The sequence below is a fragment of the Triturus cristatus genome, chromosome 2_2, assembly GCF_964204655.1.
Source record: "Triturus cristatus chromosome 2_2, aTriCri1.1, whole genome shotgun sequence".
NCBI classification, from domain to species: Eukaryota; Metazoa; Chordata; class Amphibia; order Caudata; family Salamandridae; genus Triturus; species Triturus cristatus.
The window spans coordinates 236,538,300-236,549,039 of record NC_140582.1 but is presented as its reverse complement, the minus strand read 5'-3'; positions in this window follow the sequence as shown (position 1 = coordinate 236,549,039).

The window sequence follows — 10,740 nt, the reverse complement described above, 5'->3', positions numbered from 1 at the left end:
CAGCCTGAACTGCTGAACGGAATTACACCAAATTTGGCAAAAAGGTAGCCCTTGGTTCACACTCGGGCCTTTTGCTTAAATGGTGTAAATCCGTTCAGAAGTTCCTGAGAAAAACAAAAGTAAAATCATAGATATATCAATGGGCGCGGTGGATCCGCGCACCCTGCCCAGCACGAGCTGGATGCTAATTGGCTGTTAACACTCCAAACCAGGAAGTGTTGGCAGCCATCTTGTGCCTCGGTAGAACCGAGGCACAAGAAAGCACAAAAACAAACGTGCAGAACGCAAAAAGTGGGCAGGGTAGAATCACCCTGACCCCCTAGGCCTGCTCAGGGGGCCCCACAAGGACCCCCAGGGCCCAAAATTTTTTTGGGTGAAAAATCGGCAAAATCCGCTCAGGGTGTCCCGCACTACAATGCTAATTAGCCCCCGGGGGGGTCAAGTCCCGGGGCATTTGGAAAATAAAGCGTGGGGGGGCCAATCTCCCCCACACTGCCCCGGGGACCGCCACCCCCTGGGGCAAAGTATGAATCATTGCGGGGGGGCACATGACCCCCCCCCGCAGCCCCGGGGACCGCCACCCTCCTCGGCTTAAAAGTTTAATGATGGGGTGCCTCTAAGGACCCCCCGAGCCCCGGGGACCGCCAACCCCGGGGCTCGACTTTATTGAAATTGCGGGGGGCACACAGCCCCCCTGCGCCACCCCCGGGACTTTTTTTAATAAATAAATACCCTGTGTGGGGGGGCTCACGCTCACGCCCCGGGGACTGCCACCTCCCCGGGGCACTAAAGTTTGAAATTGGTGGGTCGGTGACGGACCCCCCAGCCCCCGGTGACCACCACCCCCCGGGGCTTTGTAAAATATGGAGGGGTGCGCGGTCCCCCTCCTGGAGCCATTGATGGCCCTGGGGACTGCTACCCCCCAGGGATAGCTCCTGCAGTGTCTCGGGGTGCCCACCCCCAGGACACTGTAGTTTGCAATGACAGGGCAGTAGCCTCGCGGCTCCCACCCTGTCACTGCAAACTGCTTTGCTTCATTGAAGCGAGAGCAGGAAAACCTGCTCTCGCTTCAATGAAGCAAAGCAGATTGCTTTTCCACATGGGGAGCAGCATGTTAGCTGCTCCCCATGTGGAAAAGCAATGCCGGCTCCCGCAGGATGTGGGGAGCCGGCTGGGACTGTGGGGGGATTGGGGACCCCCCCATGGTACCCAAAGGAGAGGGCCAGCCCCAGGGGTTGGGGTCCCCGGGGCTACAAGTGGACCGGGAGGGGGGCCACATGACCCCCCTCCCCAATAGTAAAAATTAAAAAAAAAAAAAATAGAAAGGCCGGCCCCGGGGGATGGGGTCCCCGGGGCCATAAGTGGCCCCCTCCCCAACAGTACTTTTAAAAAAAAATGGAAAAGGCCATGCCTCGGGGGTTGGGGTCCGCGGGGCCGATTAAGGCCTCGGGAGGGCCCCCTTCTACATGTTTTTAAATTTAAAAAAAATAATTAGGGGGCAAGCCCTGGGGGATGTGGTCCCTAGGGTAAAAAAAATAGAAAAAGAAGGGGGCTACACAGCCCCCCTTCTTAAAAAAATAATATTAAAAAAAGACCGGTATCACTCCCCCTCCTTTCATCACTCTGCAAACGCGCCCCCTGGCGCGCTTGCAGAGGGGGAATGAAATCCCCTTGAATACTGGGGGTCCCTGGGGGCCAACTAGCCCACCAGGAACCTCCAGGATGCACCAGGGGGCTGCATTGCAGAGAGGTGTTCTGAGGTCACGCCCCTTTTTACACCTCTCTGCAACGCAGCTCTGTGGCGCTTACTGGAGGTAGCTGGTGGGCTAGTTGCACCCCAGGGACCCTTAGTATTCAAGGGGAGTTTATCCCCCACCTTAAAATGCACCACGGGGCGCGTTTGCACAGTGATGAAGGGAGGGGGCGGGGCCTGTGTTCACATGTGAGCAAACACACCCTGTGGCACGGTTTAAGTTGGGGAATTAATTCCTTGTCAATCCTGAGGGTACCTGGGGGCAAACTAGCCCACCAGGTACCTGCAGTAAGCACCACGGAGCTGCTTTGCAGAGTGTTGTAAAAAGGGGCGTGGCCTCTGAACACTTTTCTGCAACGCAGCCTCCTGGCGCATACTGGAGGTACCTGGTGGGCTAGTTGGCCCCCAGAGACCCACAGGATTGAGGAGGAATTAATTCTCTAACTTAAAACGCGCCACAGGGCGTGTTTGCAGACATGTAAGCTCAGGCCACGCCCCCTTCCTTTACCACTGTGCAAACGCGCCCCATGGCGCGTTTTAAGTTGGGGAATAAATTCTCTTTCAATACTGAGGGTCCCTGAGGGCCAAATAGCCCAACAGGTATCACCAGTATGCGCCAGGGAGCTGTGTTGTAGATAGATCTTTTTGCGTGGGTACCACATGGCGTACATCGCATTAGTCAATTTACGCTTCTTAAATTGCTGTAGAGTGTCTTATATATCTTCCTGTTTGAATTCCTTAATGGTGAAAGTCAGGTCTCAGACAGAACAGATGCTATCAACCATTGTGTGGCCATGTTTCATGAGAGTTTGTACAGGACAGCACCTGTGGGTCTTACTTTTCCCACAGAGGTGTTGGTCCAGAGGCAGTTCTGAAATCTAGATCCCTGTTCTGTAGCAGCGCACATGGTTCCAGCTTGTGCCGACATACACCCTTTCTCTGTCTTTCACTGCTGACCGACTATGAACTACATTTAAAAAGGGCTGAGTTCTGAATGGGGGTCTATTCCGTGATGGCATTCTCCGAGAGGGATCCCCTCTCGCAAGCAAATACAATACTCTCCTCCATTTCCTGTGAATGGATTGCTCTGCATTGTTTCAAAGACTTCGCTAATGTAGTATCATCTGGAGAATAATGTATTATTTTCCTTCTGTAACTCTAAAGAGGTGACTAAAAGCTCAAATTTTCACCTCTGGCTTTAATTTCCCACTTTACTATCTCCCATTTGGTTAAAAGAGCTTCAGCTTTGCCCCTCCCCCTCCCCTGCAACAGCTTCCAGGACATACTCAATTCTTTAGCTGATGTGTGGTCAGCTACTCTGTAGAAGGGGCATTAATGACAACCTGCCTCTATTTTGCAGGCCCACCAGAGACTGAAGTGCATAAAAGAGTTTGGGAATTAAGATATATTATTTTAAAATGTATTACACACAGTACAACACTGTACAACCCTGACAGTCACAAAATGTGTAAAGGGATTTAGGGCCTTATTTAGAAATTGGCGAAGGGTTCTCTGTCACAAACATGATGGAGGGCCCATCTGCCAGACTCTCAATCTCGCCCTTTGTTGGACAGTACTCCATCCATTAGGGATGCAGAGAACATTACCTCTGCCATTCTCATATACTATTGTCCACCAAATTTAGATAGTGGGCATCTCTGTTAATTGAAAGGAAGTGCTGTCCCAGCAGTTCCCTTCAAGGTACAAAAAAATGGTGGACAGCCACCTTTGGGTTTCAATGCCATTCAGCAAACTTTAAAGCTTTTTTTGTTTTTCAGAAACAAACTCTCAAAGTGGGAGTTTGTTCTAAAAAAAAGAGAAAAACAAATGACCCCCAAAACCTGAAATATTTTTTCCAATGTGGAAGTCATTATTTTATTTTTTTGTCCTTCACCGCCAGGTTTGACCTCTTGGTGACTGACAGAAAAAAATGAAATTATGTGTTCCACACTAAATAGGGCAGGCAGTGTAACGCCCATCCTACAATGGCCCCTACTCCATCAGGACATTGGAGGAAGCTTTCATTTGACTGAGCCAAATTATGACTGCATCAACAGAAATCCTACACTCCACCCAGCTCTAAATGAAGCAGGTGGGCAGAGGGCTTGGTACGCTTCTAATGGAGTACCCGGTGTGCCAAACTTTAAATAAGGGTCTTAGGGGCGAGATATAAATCGTGCAAAATTACGCCTCACAAATTGCGACTCATTTGAGACTCGCAATTTGCGAGGCGTTATTTGGCATGTACAACAGTGTGTTCAACACTGTTTGTGATTCCCAATGGGGTCACAAATTGCGAGGCTTATGAATATTAATGAGCCTCTCGCAATTTGTGGGCCCATTGGGAATGACAGGCCCTCCCAGGGATGGTGGCCTGCTGGGCTCAGCAGACCACCAGGTCTGGGACTGCTTGTAAATAAAGCATAATGCAGCCTTAAAGGGAAACGGGATGCATTTAAAAAAAAAAAAATTACGTTTTCGTTTAATTTTTTAAGGGTAGGTAGTAGTCCCTGGGACCACTGCCTGCCCTTCAACAAATATTTTTAGAGAAAGTCACAAATTGCGACCGCATTACCACCCTCTTGAAGAGGGTGGTAATTTGCTAGTGTTTTGCGACTGAAATTGCGGTCGCAAAACATTCATACATGGGGTTGCGGTTGCTATTAGGAATGGAACTCCCCTTCCCAATAGCGCATCACAATTCCTAAATAGCGAGTCGCAAATAAATGGCGACTCGCTATTTAGGAATTGTACACAGCCCTTTCACATATTGCATGCGCAAATGGGTCGCAAACTAGTTTGCGTATGCAAAATAGGGTCGTACATCTGGGACTTAGTGTTTAAGATAGAACAAGTGTGTTAAAAATATATATTTTAGACGTTTTCTTTTGAAATACAATTTTTATCACCATGAATCCTCAAACAGCTCCATTAATTAAACCCATATACTGTCTCACAAGCAGCCTTTAGATTGATTAACCAATTGCACACTTTTAAATTTCTTTCAGGTAGCAGACATCTTGGCAAGAAGGCTTGTTTTCTCTTTCAATGTCTGCTTTCTCCTTCGAATTCACATAACAGGAGACCATCACACTTCCTTTTCAGCCAGAGGATTAGCATTATTCCCTCTGGAACAGTTATTTGTTTTCTTTTTTAGAAAAAGTATGAGAACTGTTATTATAAAATTAAGAAAAGATTGAGATAATTGTTCCCAATAGATTCTGCCTACATCAATCGCTTTGGTTGTCCAAAAGCCAGCTAGAGGAGGCTGTGTTTGTTTTTTCCTTACTTCTAGTGCCTCGTAGTGTTGCACTCCCTGCCTAAGCAGCGCACTTCCAAGGTTCCCATAAAAGGCAAGGGCCCTGATAAAGAACTGTGAGGAGCAGATGTATTTTGTGGAATTCAGATCTGCATGATTATAAGATGCCTGATGTGAAGCCACCCAATTTTACCGGTTGGAAAATCCAGCAAATGAGATTGTTGCGGAAAAATGTTATGGTGTAGCCGAGGCCCTTCTATAGCCATGCCTGAATCTCAGACAAGGCATGAAGGGAGCCGCGCACAGAGTAGGTGGTAAATAGGTGCATTGGTCCCCATCGAAAATAGAATACCGTACAGAATACTGTCTGATAAATCTGGGCACCCACAGTAGTTCCACATACCTTGGGGGTTCAACTTGTAATTGCATAGTACTTGTGGGTTATTACTGTTCTGGAAAGAGTTTGCAACTTGTAATTGAGCCATGGTGGGCTAATAAAAAATGCCTGGGGATAGATCAATAGGGATGAAAGGTCCAGTTATCAGATTCACCCACTATCTACACATACACCCCTGTGTACTTCACCACACGTTAACTTCAACAAAAGATAGGGAGTGTAATATTCAGTCAGTGATATTGCATTGTATTGTCATTTGCATTGCACTTTCCTAACTCTTGAGAGACCCAAAGCCCAGATATACAGATGTTTTTATTTTATTTTATTTATTTTGAAGGTTTTGTATAGCACGAACAAGACCCTTACGGGTATCAGAGCGCTTCACAGTGCAGATGTCAGTAATAGAAAAACACACTTAAAGAGAAAAATGTGAGTCTAATACAAGATAATCACTAATACTACATACATGAAAAATATAACAGTGGTATATGGTTAGTTCAGGTAAATGTGGCCATGAGAATAGCTTTCACTTCTTTTTTGAAGAATGCGGTAGAAGGATTCTGTCTTGTTTCTGGGGGCAAAGCATTCCGAATCCTGGGAGCCATTCCTGAAACGGTGCGGTTGTATGTTTGCTTTGTTTAATTTTCTCAATGCTTCGAACCCTTTCATAAAATAAGACTATTTACACAGACACTGAATGGAAAAAATACATTGTGTAATCAGGTTTAGCAATGAGTCTAAATATTTCCCCAGCCCTCCAAAACATATCCACTTTCCTGATCCTGGGTAATTGTTGTCCTAAGCAAAGTGTATTGTGGTGCTGTAGGCCCCATTGTACTGTACCAGGAAGTTCATATTGGTTTTTCCTTCCACAGAGACTGTTTTGGGATTCTTTGGAGGCTCTCTTGGCCCTCATAAATCCCTGTATTTGCACTCCCAAGTGTAGCTCCCAGTATCTCTGTACACTTCCTCGACCTTATGTTATATGCAGTTTGTACTGTATAAACACAGACCACTCCATAGAGGGCAGGTATTGGCTTGTCACATCTGTCCTTACACTTTTCTCAAATGCCTATAAGTAAGCACAGGTACACGTTTGTTTATGAAACAATTTCAGCAATTTCAGGCATATCTACTAAAAAACGTGTCCAGACTAAACTTACACACCCATGTCCTTCAGTTAGAATCTAATATTTAAGAAACCTATCTTTTTCACATATTCCCTTTAAAATCATGCAGCAGTATAGCAACAAGACTTATTGAGAGCATAAACTCTGGTCCTGACTCATAATATCAAAACCCTCACCATATAGACCACACGGCAAACACGCATAGTTTTATCTCTGCACTCCACAGAGTAGCATGTATCTCCTCTGCAACTGCAGTTTGGTGCTTCTTCAGGAGTGTGAACACGGTATATTTACAGTTACAATACATTACAAAGTACATGAACCCTACAGCACCGTGAGGCCATAATAATGGCAATAGAGGGATAGTCAAATATACATTAACATAACTTATTAAGTTTTAAAGGAAAGTTTATTGAAATTTGAAAATAACAGAATTATAATAAAACCAACATATATAAAATCAACTAACAATGTAACATTATCATATGCGAAGGGAAAACATAAAGAAATAAGGGAGGGACATAATCATTGGTATATAAAGTATGCAAAAGGAGTATACCGATGCATTAAATGTACAAAAACTTCTCCAATAACAATGCAGAAATAAATATAAAACACTCTGTATGCATATATGTTTGAAACCAACAGGAAAAGTTTCATGGAGGCTTGGGAACTTCTTCTGCACAAGGATTATGTGAGGGTAGAGAGCGTGCAACCATATTTAAAAAAATTGTAATTGGTACCCACAATAAATCATGTTTAATAGCAAGCGTAATGGGGTAAACATAGGCCCTGTCTAACCTGTGGTGATAACAGACCCCATACCACCAAGCCTGAAAAGAAACTTTGGAGGCATCCTTCCAAGACTTAGTGATTTGCTGGAACGCTACAGCTATAAGTAAATCAATAATGGAGGTATTAGTAGTGGAAGAAGACCATATGTCTGAGAGACTACCTAAGAAAATATGTGAAAAGGTAAAGGGGAAATGAGTGGAAAAAGTTTTGTTGATCTGTCGCCACACGTCATTCCAAAATTTATAAATCACTGGGCATGTAAATAGCATATGCTTAAGATCTGCCAGTGAGGCAGAACAGGTCCAGCAAGTAGGGGGAATAGAGGGATCAATCATATTTAGTTTAGCAGGAGTGATTAAAAGTCTATTGTATATAAAAAATAACGTTTGGGTTGTGTTAGCTGCTCTAGACGATTTCCTCAATTTGATCCAAATTTTTTGCCATAAGGGAGCAGAAAAAGAGTCCTCTAAATCCAATTCCCAATCCCTTTCTACTTTGGATTTGTCCCGAGTGTTAGAAGTATCTCTTAACTTTTTGTAGATTTGGGAAGCAGAAGAAGAAGCAAGTAAAGAAGGGAGGGGAAGAGGAGAAGAGTTGGTATGATCGATGGAGGAAGAGAGGGAATCATAGCTATTTTGTGTAACCGCACGTAATAGGTTGTAGTTAGATTCAAAAGATACTGGTAAAGAAAAACGGGATTGAAGAGTATCAAAAGAGACACAAGTACCTGCATGAAAAAGTTGATGAGTCCAACGAAGACCAAAATCCCACCAGTCCCTCCAAAAAAGCATCTTATTTCTTATTTTAATAAGAGGATTATACCACAATGAGGACTGCAGGAAACGTGAACGATCATCAGAACCGTCCAGTAAAAGGGGAGAAAATATTTTCCGAGAGTTTTTAAGAATGGGAAGAGAGAATCTCTTGGGGATATGGGACAATGACACAAATTCTTCAAAATTGAAAGGATGAAAGAAAGATGATTCAACGTCTACCCATAGAGGCTGAGAGGTGCTATCAGAAATATGATCAGATAAATGGGGAACAGAATGCCGAAGAAAAAATGAAGTATGATAAGTAGCAAAATCCGGAAAGTTAACTCCACCCAGTTGTTTAGGGCATCTAAGTTTGGCAAAGGACATCCTAGCTTTTTTATGATGCCATAAGAATTTTGATAAGATGGAGTAGATATTCTTATAACAGGATTTAGGGATGTTAATTGGAAGATTAGAAAGATAGAACAAAATTATTGGAACTAACATCATTTTAATAGAATCTAACCTACCCCACCAAGATAAAAACAAGGGATGCCATCGAGTTGTAGAGTCTCTTAGAGTTGTTAGTAGGTTGTTAAGATTTAGTGTTACAGTGTCTTTAATAGAAGGTTTAAACCACAAACCTAAGTATTTGATCTTAGTCGGGCTCCAATGAAAGGAAGAGGCCAAAAAATCTATGTGGAGGCAAAACTTATTTAGAGGAAGGATTTCACATTTATCTACATTAAGTTTATAACCCGATACCTTCGCAAACTCAGAGACTTCAGATAAAAATGTTGGAATAGAGGATTGGGGGTTGGAAATAAATAAAAGTATATCATCCGCATAGGCCGAAAGTTTCAAATATTTATCTCCATAGGGAAAACCGGTGATATCTTTATTTTCTCGAATTTTTATCAAAAAGGGTTCTAATGCTAAAATAAAAAGAAGAGGAGAGAGAGGACATCCTTGTCGGACGCCTCTAAAGAGGGGAAATGAGGATGAGACAAGGCCATTAGCTAATATAAAGGATCTAGGGAAGGAGTATAATAAAGAGATGTACGCAAGAAATTTCGGGCCAAAACCAAACCAAACAAGAACTGCGAACATAAACTGCCAGTTAACCCTATCAAATGCTTTTTCAGAGTCTAATGCAATAGCAGCTAAAGAGTGTTGGTAAGATTGAGACTTGCTTAATACATTAAAAAAGAGTCGAGTATTGTCAGAGAGATGACGGCCCTTAATGAAACTACACTGTTCCTTACCAATTAACTTAGGTAAAAAAATTTCAAGACGAAGCGCTAGAATTTTTGCATATATTTTGTAATCCAGATTGATTAGAGAAATGGGTCTATAATTTTTACATAGGGTATGGTCCTTGTTCTCTTTGGGGAGGAGACAAATTAAGGCTTCCTGAAAGGAGCCCTCAGATTTTGTGGACGATATAAAGAATGAAAATAGTTGATGAAGTTTAGGAACAAGTAACTTGGAAAAATGTAAGTAGAATTCGATCGTGAATCCATCTGGCCCAGGAGCTTTGCCTTTTTTAAGCAAGTGAATGGAGTCCAAAATGTCTTTAGGACCTATATCTGCTTCTAAGGGGGCAAAATCGGTTTCTGGAAAAGAAGGGGAGGGAATAGAGGATAAGTATTGAGCAATGTCAGTTGACAGAGGAGGAGACTCCGGAGTATAAAGCTTTTGATAAAAATCAGTGAATTCCATCAGAATATCCTCATCCTTATGGAGTGTGATATCTGATGAGGAGACAATGGATTTGATTCTTGTATGTTCTCTTTTAACTTCAAGATACTTGGCAAGAAGATTACCTGCCTTATTCTGAGCAGTGTAATACTTGGCACTAGATTTAAGTAAAAATAGGTTTGCAGATTCGGTGGAGAATTTATTGAAAGAGAATTTAGCTTTAAGAAGCTTATCCAAGTCAGAATGGGATTTGGTTAAGTAGTAAGAATGCTCCAATTGTTTAATTTACAGGTTAAGCGATTGTAAGGATTGAGAGGCAGCACGCCTCTTACGAGAGACAAATGAAATAATGAAATCTCTAGAAGCAGCTTTAAAAGTGTCCCATAACACGTGAGGGGATATCAGAGGAGATTCATTTTCTATAAAAAATAGGGATGAAAACTCAAGAAAAGCTGGGGTAAATTTGGGGTCTAATAGGAGAGAATTATTAAACCTCCATCTCCTTGTACCTTTTACGGGAGGGAGTAAATCTAATTGCAAGGAAACTGGAGCATGATCAGAAATTAGAATAGACCCTATTTCAGAATGAGTAATATGTTGAGTCAAGGCGTTTAGAAATAAAAATGTAGTCAATCCGGGATTGGGAAGAATGGGCTGGTGAATAATACGTGTATTCCCTAAGTGTAGGATGGCAGAGCCTCCAGGAGTCAACAAGAGAACGTTGGGAAATAGTGGAATTAAATTGAGTGTGCATGAGAGAGGGCAAGAAATGGGAGTTGGACCGTCGATCTATAAGAGGATCCACCACTGTGTTACAATCCCCCCCCCAAAACAAGGTAATCATCAGAGAATTGCATCAATGAGGTGAGCATCTGAGGCCAAAATAGTTTATCCTGTGTGGTAGGAGCATACACATTAACAATAGTTATAGGAATGTTATCAATCAACAA